Source organism: Rousettus aegyptiacus, unplaced genomic scaffold (genome assembly GCF_014176215.1).
Source record: "Rousettus aegyptiacus isolate mRouAeg1 unplaced genomic scaffold, mRouAeg1.p scaffold_m13_p_1, whole genome shotgun sequence".
Lineage (NCBI taxonomy): Eukaryota > Metazoa > Chordata > Mammalia > Chiroptera > Pteropodidae > Rousettus > Rousettus aegyptiacus.
This window is the reverse complement of record NW_023416284.1, coordinates 81,034,210-81,042,588: the sequence shown is the minus strand read 5'-3', so window position 1 is coordinate 81,042,588 and position 8,379 is coordinate 81,034,210. Positions and strand designations below refer to the sequence as shown.

The 8,379-nt window shown below is 35.4% G+C and overlaps 1 pseudogene; it reads left to right on the top strand.

Moving 5' to 3' along the window:
- The first annotated feature begins 7,780 nt into the window (after positions 1-7,780).
- LOC118605507 lies at positions 7,781-7,896 on the top strand (annotated as a pseudogene).
- Positions 7,897-8,379: the final 483 nt, after the last annotated feature.

Genomic DNA, 8,379 nt, shown 5'->3' with positions numbered 1-8,379 from the left:
GCCTTTTTATTAATGGCATCTATAATGGGACCTCATTTTGAAGGTATTTTTTCCCCGAATTCATTTAGAGAAGCTACAAGTGACCCAGTAATTCCACTACAGGAATCTCTCCATCGGAAATGAGAAAAGTATGTATAGTTATGAAAAATTTTTACAACATAATTTATACTAGAAAAAAAATAAGGAACAAATTAGTTAGTTAAGTATAGTTTATCTATATGAAAAAACACCAAATATTCATTGAAGTCAATGATATGGCCTATATTTAATGACATAAGATGACTGTGGCTTTTTAAGTGAGAAAAATAGAATATCCAAAAATGTTTAAATCTATTTACACAATATCTACCTCTATGTTCCTCTATGCACAGAGGGAAGTCTGATAGTATACTTGTCAAAATGTCAACCATATTTAGATCTTAGGAATAGATTTTGGAATTATTTTCATTGTTTTTATTTTATCACTCTCTGTTGTCAGAATTTCTTCTTAAAAAAACATTATCCTTAGAATTAGAAAAAAAATCAATTATGTAATTTATATTTTAAAAAAGCAGAAATAAATCATGAGATTACCAAGAATCTATAGGATGCTGCCTATCTGAGCTGCTGCTGATTCAAAATTGAAGCCTCAGTGTGCAGTGCAGACCACCCTCCATGTAGCAGTCCAGGACAGAGAAGAGAGGTCACGAGACAGAGGTACTCTACAGGTGACGGCACCCTCTGGTGAAGAGGATAACTGCCATAACACAGCTCTGTGCACAGTGTCTGCTTCAGGAAGAAGCTTATAATCAGTAGATACTGAGTAAAATATTTTACTTAGGGGAGAGGTACACATATAAACTACCATATACTCATTTGAAAAGAACAATGCATGATAGCATCAGCAAAGGATAAAGGCACAAAGCTAAGCAATTTGGAGTTCAAATCCCTGCTCTAGATTTGTTCTATGTGAATTTGCACAATTTCTTTAACTCTCTGGTGCTCAGATTTCTCATTCGAAAAATGAAAGATTATAAAACAAAGATAAAGAATGATAAGTGCATAGTTAAGTGGCTGGTATATAGTAGGTGCTCAAAATATAATTACTATTAGCATATATCTATAATATTGGCCAAAAATTAGAAATATCCCTTGGTTAGGAGGCAGAAGATCTGTGTTCTAATGCTGGTTGCTGTAATGACTGTTAGACATTTGACAGCACCCTAAACTCTGTTTCCTGGTTCTTTCTATCTCAATTCTGCACCGAGGCCAAAACAGGATGTTATATGAGGATGTACTAAGCACAAATGTAAAGATTGTTACTGAAATACTTATACATATCCTTTAACATAGGAACCGACACACAAAAAAACAATAAATATATAGTTATTTCTATTGTAGTGTTTCCTACTTCTCAGGAAAGAGGGTTATCAGTTCTGTGGAAGCCATCTTGAGATCAGGTCATCTTAGGAGATGTTTTCACAAAATGATTCTTAACCACGGTTTAAAAAAATTTTTTTAAACAAGTAATATATCTTCGTGGCATAAAATTTGAAAGATATCAAAAGGATCCTATCAAAAATAAGAGTCTCTCACTCTGGTCTCATCTAGTCTTCCAGGTTACCTTTCTTGAGGCAACCACCACAACTAATTTAGTGGGTATCTCTCAGAAACATTTTATATGTTGACATGTACTATACACACACACACACACACACACACACACACACACACGCACACACAGATGCACACAAACACAGGGATACATTTGTTTACCCAAACAGTAACATGATATATTCATTGTTCTATATACATTTTTAAAAACTAACATTGTATTTCTCATATCAATATATAGAGAGCTGTGCCATCTTTTTAATGACTACATAGTATTCCATAACATGGATATATCATTTCTATGCTCTACTGACAGGATTATAATTTGATTCTAACACACAATGCTCTCATGGACAGCCTTATATGTAAGTCATTTCACAAATGTGAGTATATCTAAGATAAATAAACAGAAGGCCAGAAGGTATAGGCATTTTATATTTTGTAAGGCATTGTTAAATTCACTCTATAGAGGCTGCACCATATTACATTTCCACCTGCAGTGTAGGAGAGAACTGGTTTGTTACTTTCTGGCTAATGCAGCACATAATAGGTAACAAAAAAAAATCATGTATTATAGTTTTAATAACTATTTTCCTTATTACAAATAAGCTTGAACATCATTTTGTTTGTTTGAGAAATAATGTATTTCTTTTCATATGAACTGTCTTTCACATCTTTTGCTGTTGAGTTGTTTGTTTTATTATTGACTTGAATTCATCAATCTTTTCTTTGATGTCCTTATTTATTCTTAAGAAGACTTTCTCTATTCAAAATTTTAAATCTTATATATCCTCCTCTAATTCTTTTAGTTTCCATTTTTTATCAACTATATTTTAATCAATCTGTAGATATACCTATATCTAATACATCAGATAGGAATCCATTTTTTTCTCAGATAATTATCAAGGCAATCCAAAACCATTATCTCCATAGTTCAAATTTTCTTCTACTATATTTAAATTCCACTATATTATTTACTAAATTTCTGTATGTATTTGAGTGTGTTTCTAGACTTCTTATTTTGTTTTTTTTTTTATGTTTTCTAGCTATGCATCAATATTACATTGTTTTAATGTTGTAGTTTTAGAATATGTTTTGATATCTGATAGAGATAATTCTCTCTCTCTTGCGCGCGCTCTCTCTCTCTCTTTCTGTATTCCTGCCATTCTTACTTATTTATTTTTTCCACATAATGCTTACAGAAATTTATCTTGTTAAAAGATTGCTAGAATTGCATTACATTTATGGATTAACTTGAGGGGAACTTTACGAAGTTTAGTTTTTCTACCCATGAAAAGATTATGTTCTTTTCTAGTAGAGTTATTTTGAATGAAGGTAAACAAAAATCAATCTCTATGTGCCAGGGATGCCAGAATTCTAATACAAAGTTTTATTCAGAACCTGCAGGTCCATTTATCTGATTAAAACAAAATCTTGCTTTGATTTAGATGCTCTTTCCATTTTACAGAAGAAAATACTCAATAACTTAAATAAGGCTTCTCTGAATGTTACATTTGCAGACCAAGAATAGAAGCAAGACTAAATGAGTTACATGTGGAGCGCATTCTATTTAATAATGCATTGATCTCCAAATTAGTTTGATATGGTTGCCCAATTCAAAATACAGCTAAGTTCCATTTTCTCATCCAAAGTACTACAAGATGTATCACTCAACAAAACAACAAAAATTATCTCATTTGGAAACACTTAAGAAAATAAGCATTATTGATTAGCATTTGACAATTAACTTTGAAAGACATTAAATATCTTTGACTACTAATGGTATTGAAATGTTCATTATCGAATGCTCTCATTATATAATTGTTACATTATCTAACAATTTAATAATGTAATCTATAATCAACTGCCATCAATTTCTTAGATAAAAAAGGAGACTTCCATTGATTATTAACTGATTTTTCTAAGGTCACGCTGAGAGTTCATTAATGAGCTGAGATTAAAAGAAGAAACTACTGCACGATCAGAGTGAACTAGCTCACTCCATGCTAGTCCAATAAACTGTCATTCCTGAAACAGTCTGTTAGTTTGGGGCTCATTTTTAAACAGCTGCTTGTTTATTAGCTGATTACCTCCTTCATGAACTGTTCTAGAGTAGGCCTGAAACTAGCTAGCTCAAGCCCAGTAATTTTTCTCCTATTCTCTATACTAATCCACAGTCTCAAATGGTAGAAAAAAAAGATGAACATGGTTAGTCAAATAGTTCTCCATTAAGAACCCTATGAACTTGAACAAGTTATTGAGACACATATTTCTAATAACGTGGCTCATAGATCACAGGCACCAGAATCTTCTCAGTGTTTGTTTAAAATGTGCATTCCTAGACTTCATCCCTAATGTACTGATCTAGAAAATGTCAGGCTGGTCATCTTCACTATTTAGCAAGCTTCCCAGGAGATTTTTGTGTAAGCAAATTGCCCAGAATTTATTTTCTCATCTATAAAATGGCATGTAACCACCTTGTTTACAGGATATTTTTAAGAGTTTCAAATAATTGTATATGCAAAGCACCCGGCACATAGAAGTGACTTAATAACATTAGTTGCCTCTTTCTCCCTTTTTCTGTTCTACTAAGTAGTAAGGATAAATGAAGATAAATATATCATCCTATTTTAAAGTTTTATTTCTTTCTTTGCCAGGAATGGATGAATCTACTATTAGCTTCTTAGAACTAGATAGATTTTAGTTACCTAAAACTTGAGCTCAAAATATTTCTTGAAAATCATTTAACTGATGTCATAGATCTAAACTTACCAGATAGCCCCATAGTTTTGAAATACTAACAGGCAACACTCCTCTACAATATGTATTCTGGTTATCAATTTATTACCTCTTGGCTCTAAATTTATACTTTATTAATTGCTCTGGGAAAATGGATATGGTCCCCTTAAATAGTTTTCCTCTGCCAGATGATATAATGTTAAACTTTGTCAGTAGAGGGCAGTAGAGAGACATTACAGAAGGAAAGAATTTTGCTTCCTGGCCTGGTGCACTTGTTTGCTTGTGTCCTGCAGTATGTGGTTTCCCCAGCACTCAGCTCCAATAGCATGCGTGGTTTCCCCAGTTCCCAGGTCTTGAAGGGTGCATAGGTTTTCCATCACCAAATTTCTGCAGTAATTATAGCTCCTGCAGTGCATAGAAGCCAGCACCTTCCCTCAGCTCTCCTTTCAGGGTGGGATGCAAACTTCTATTTGGCCACAGTGGATTAATAGAAACCAGATTTACCCTTCTACCTCAAAAAACAAAACAAAACAAAAATCAAAAACAAAACTTTAAAAACTTGGCAAAATATGAAACAATAGTTTTTAGTAACTGGATAACAGGTATCATAAGATAGTTATTTCTGAGAGAAGAGAGACAAATAAGATGACTATCCAGATTAATACATATACAGGCCACAGTGCTGTGAGGGGTAACTCAAAGAGAGCTCAGTGGTCTCCCTGAATTGAAAAATAAAGTTCATTATTTGGTGAGGCCAAAGGTGCTAAAATTCTCAGGGCAGAATATGAGAGAAGAGAGATCTAAACAGAGAAAACTTAGGAAACCTTTAGAGAATTCCTCTTAAGTGCTTAGTGTGTGTATACAAGTGAAGAAACTACTAGTGTCAGAGGGGAAAACACTGGGAAAAAGCATGTGGAACAACCCCCAGGGACAGAAATTGTTTGTATTGTACCATCTAGGTTACGGTAGAAAGACCCTGGCATTGAATAGAGTCCTGAGTAGGGAATGATCTCAGTAGTGAAGCAAAGTATAAAGGTGATTCTGGATCTGCTGTCTTAGCTATAACAAAACACCACAGACTGGTGGCTTAAATAACAGACACATATTTCATTTCTTTTCTCACATGGCTAGAGGGAAAGAGAGAGCTCTGGTCTCTTCTTCTTATAAGGACAGTAACCTCATTATGTAGGCCCCACCCTCACGACCTCATCTAAACCTAATTACTATCCAAGGGCCCCACCTTCACATACTACCACATTGGGGGTTTAAGTTTTCAACCTATAAATCTAGAGGGAACACAAACATCCAGTATATAACATTTGCTTAACAAAACATAAAATCAAGCCTCTCAAGGTTCAAGTAGTTTCCAAGTAAATTAACTGCATTTCAGAAAAATGTAAAAATACTTTAAAAAATAACCCTTCCAAAAAAAGCTGAGCACCAAAAAACAAAATTCAAAATGTCAAGCATTCAATGCAAAAACACCCCAAAATTCAAAAAAGCAGGAAAATATAGGCATAATTAGAAGAAAAACCAGTCTATAGAAACAGACCCAGAAATGACAATGATTGTATAATTAGTACATAAGGATGTTAAATATCTATTATAAATGTACTCCATATGGTCATGAAGATAGAGAAAAGCACAAGCATGATAAAGAAAAATATAAAAGCTATTTTAAAAAACTCAACTGAATTTTTAAAGATAAAAAAAAAAATCACTAGATGAAATTAAGAGCAGATTAGACACGGTAGAAAAAAATATTAGTGAACATGAAGCCATAGCAATAGAAATTATCCATAATGAACACAGAAAAAAAATGCCAAAACAAACAGAGCTTCTGTAAAATATGGGACAATTTCAAGCAATCTATCATATATGTAATTGAAATCCCAGTAGGATACGAGAGAGATGGGGGAATTAAAAAAATGTGCAGAAATAAAGACCTACATGTTTCCTAATTCAATTTGAACTATAAATTCCTCACATATCCAAGAAGCTAAACAAATCCCTAGCAGAAGAAACATGAAGAAAACCACACAAAGAAGCATCATAATAAAATGCTAGAAACTGGTACTAAAGATTTAAAGGATAGTCTTTTTCCATGGAGAAAGTATAGTCTTTCAACACATGGTACAAGAACAATAGAATATCCATATGCAAAATTGAACCTCAACCCACCCTGTACCATATACAAAACTTGTGGAGTGGATCACAGACCTACATGTTAAACTTAAAACAATAAAAATTCTAGAAGAAAACATGGGAGAAAATATCTGTGACCTTAAATTGTCAGAAATTCCTTAGACAAGATACAAAAGGTATGAATAATATTTCAGCGTTGAAAATTGGACTTCATTAGACTTCAGTGAAAAGCTTTTTACTTTTCACAATACACTATGAAGAATATTACAATTCCACCAACAGGGAGAAAATGTTTGCAAAATACACTGATGAAAAACTTGTATCTTAAATATGTAAAGAATCCTCACACTAAAAAAAATAAGAAAAAAAGTTTTTAAAAGCAAAAGATTCTAACACACACTTCCCCAAAGAAATTAAAAAATGGCAGATAAGCACATTAAAAGATCTCAATAGGTGGCCAGGAAAAAAAATGGCAGAGGATAGAGGCTCCGTTCATCCCTCTGGCGACCAAATCAAAATTGTGACAGAAACAGGGAGCAGCAGTAAGAAAAATTGCCTGGAATCTTGATGACCAAGCTATACAATTAGGGAAAAATCCAAGGAAACACCCTGCAACAGCAGAAGGTAGGAGAGGACGAAGATTCAGGGCTACCCAGTCTCGAGTGGCTGAGGGAGACAGAGGCTGCAGCAGCAGTAGCGGCAGACACTTCTTAAAGGGGCTGTGTCTGCGAGCAGATTTTCAAGGTGATGAACCTGCTTGCTCTGAGCACCAGTGCCAGTTTGGCTGCGCACAGCAGGCACCAGGGACTTACAGGGAGATATTGTTGGAGTGAGGGCCGAGAGGAGACTCACTCGGTACAGAAGTGTCGGCAGTATCCATTGTTTCCTGTTGAGCCCTCCTCACTCCTAGTGCACGGAAACAGCACTGCCATGGCCGAGAAGTCTTCAAACTGGATAATGGAGGTCTCTCCTCCGAGAGGATTCCTTGAAACCCCGCCTCCCGCAACTCACGGCCTCACCTAAGCCACATCCAGTTATATCCTCAGTGAGTCAGGTGCTCCTTGCTGAGCAGTGCCTAAACACACTGGAGCCAGCTGGCCTCGGTTTCTGGTGTGCCCTTTTGAGGCAACTATAAGCACAGTATCTGTAGATTGCTTGCTGAATCTTAACAGGTGGCCCCAGAGGGGTAGAGGCTTAGGTTAAATTTGGCCTGCAGAATGTGGTTCCATAGTGTAGCGGTTAGCATGTCTGCTTTACACGCAGAAGGTCCTGGGTTGGCGCCCCAGTGGAGCCACGGTCTATGGTCTATAGTTGTGCCACCCTGAACAAGCCCGATGCCTGATTTCAGAAGCTAAGCAGGGTTGGGCCTGGTTAGTACTTGGATGGGAGACCACATAGGAAGTTCAGGTGCTGTAGGCATAAATAATAATAATAAATAAATGTGACCTGCAGCTGAACACCTCACAGGACTGTGCCACTGAACAACTACTTCATAAATCCACACCAGTAAGACCGAGAGACTTAAGAGCTTTTCTTAGTACATAGAAACAGACATGGAAAGGCAGCCAAAATGGGAAGACAATGAAGCAGAAACCATATGAGAGAACAGAAGAGAGATACAGGTACAATGGAGTCAAGTAATCTAACAGATGCAGAGTTCAAAACACTGGTTATAAAGATGCTCAGTGAAATTTAGGGAAGTGTAGATAAATTCAGCAAAGATAAAAAAAAAAACATGGAAATTATAAAAGGGAACCCAGTCTGAAGTGAAGAACACATTATCTGAGATGAGAAGTATATTAAATGGAACAAAGGAATAAAGAAAAGGATCAAATGCCCTATTTAGAGGATGGGAAAGCCAAGGGCACGCAATCAAAATAGTAAGAGATAAGATGCCAAGGC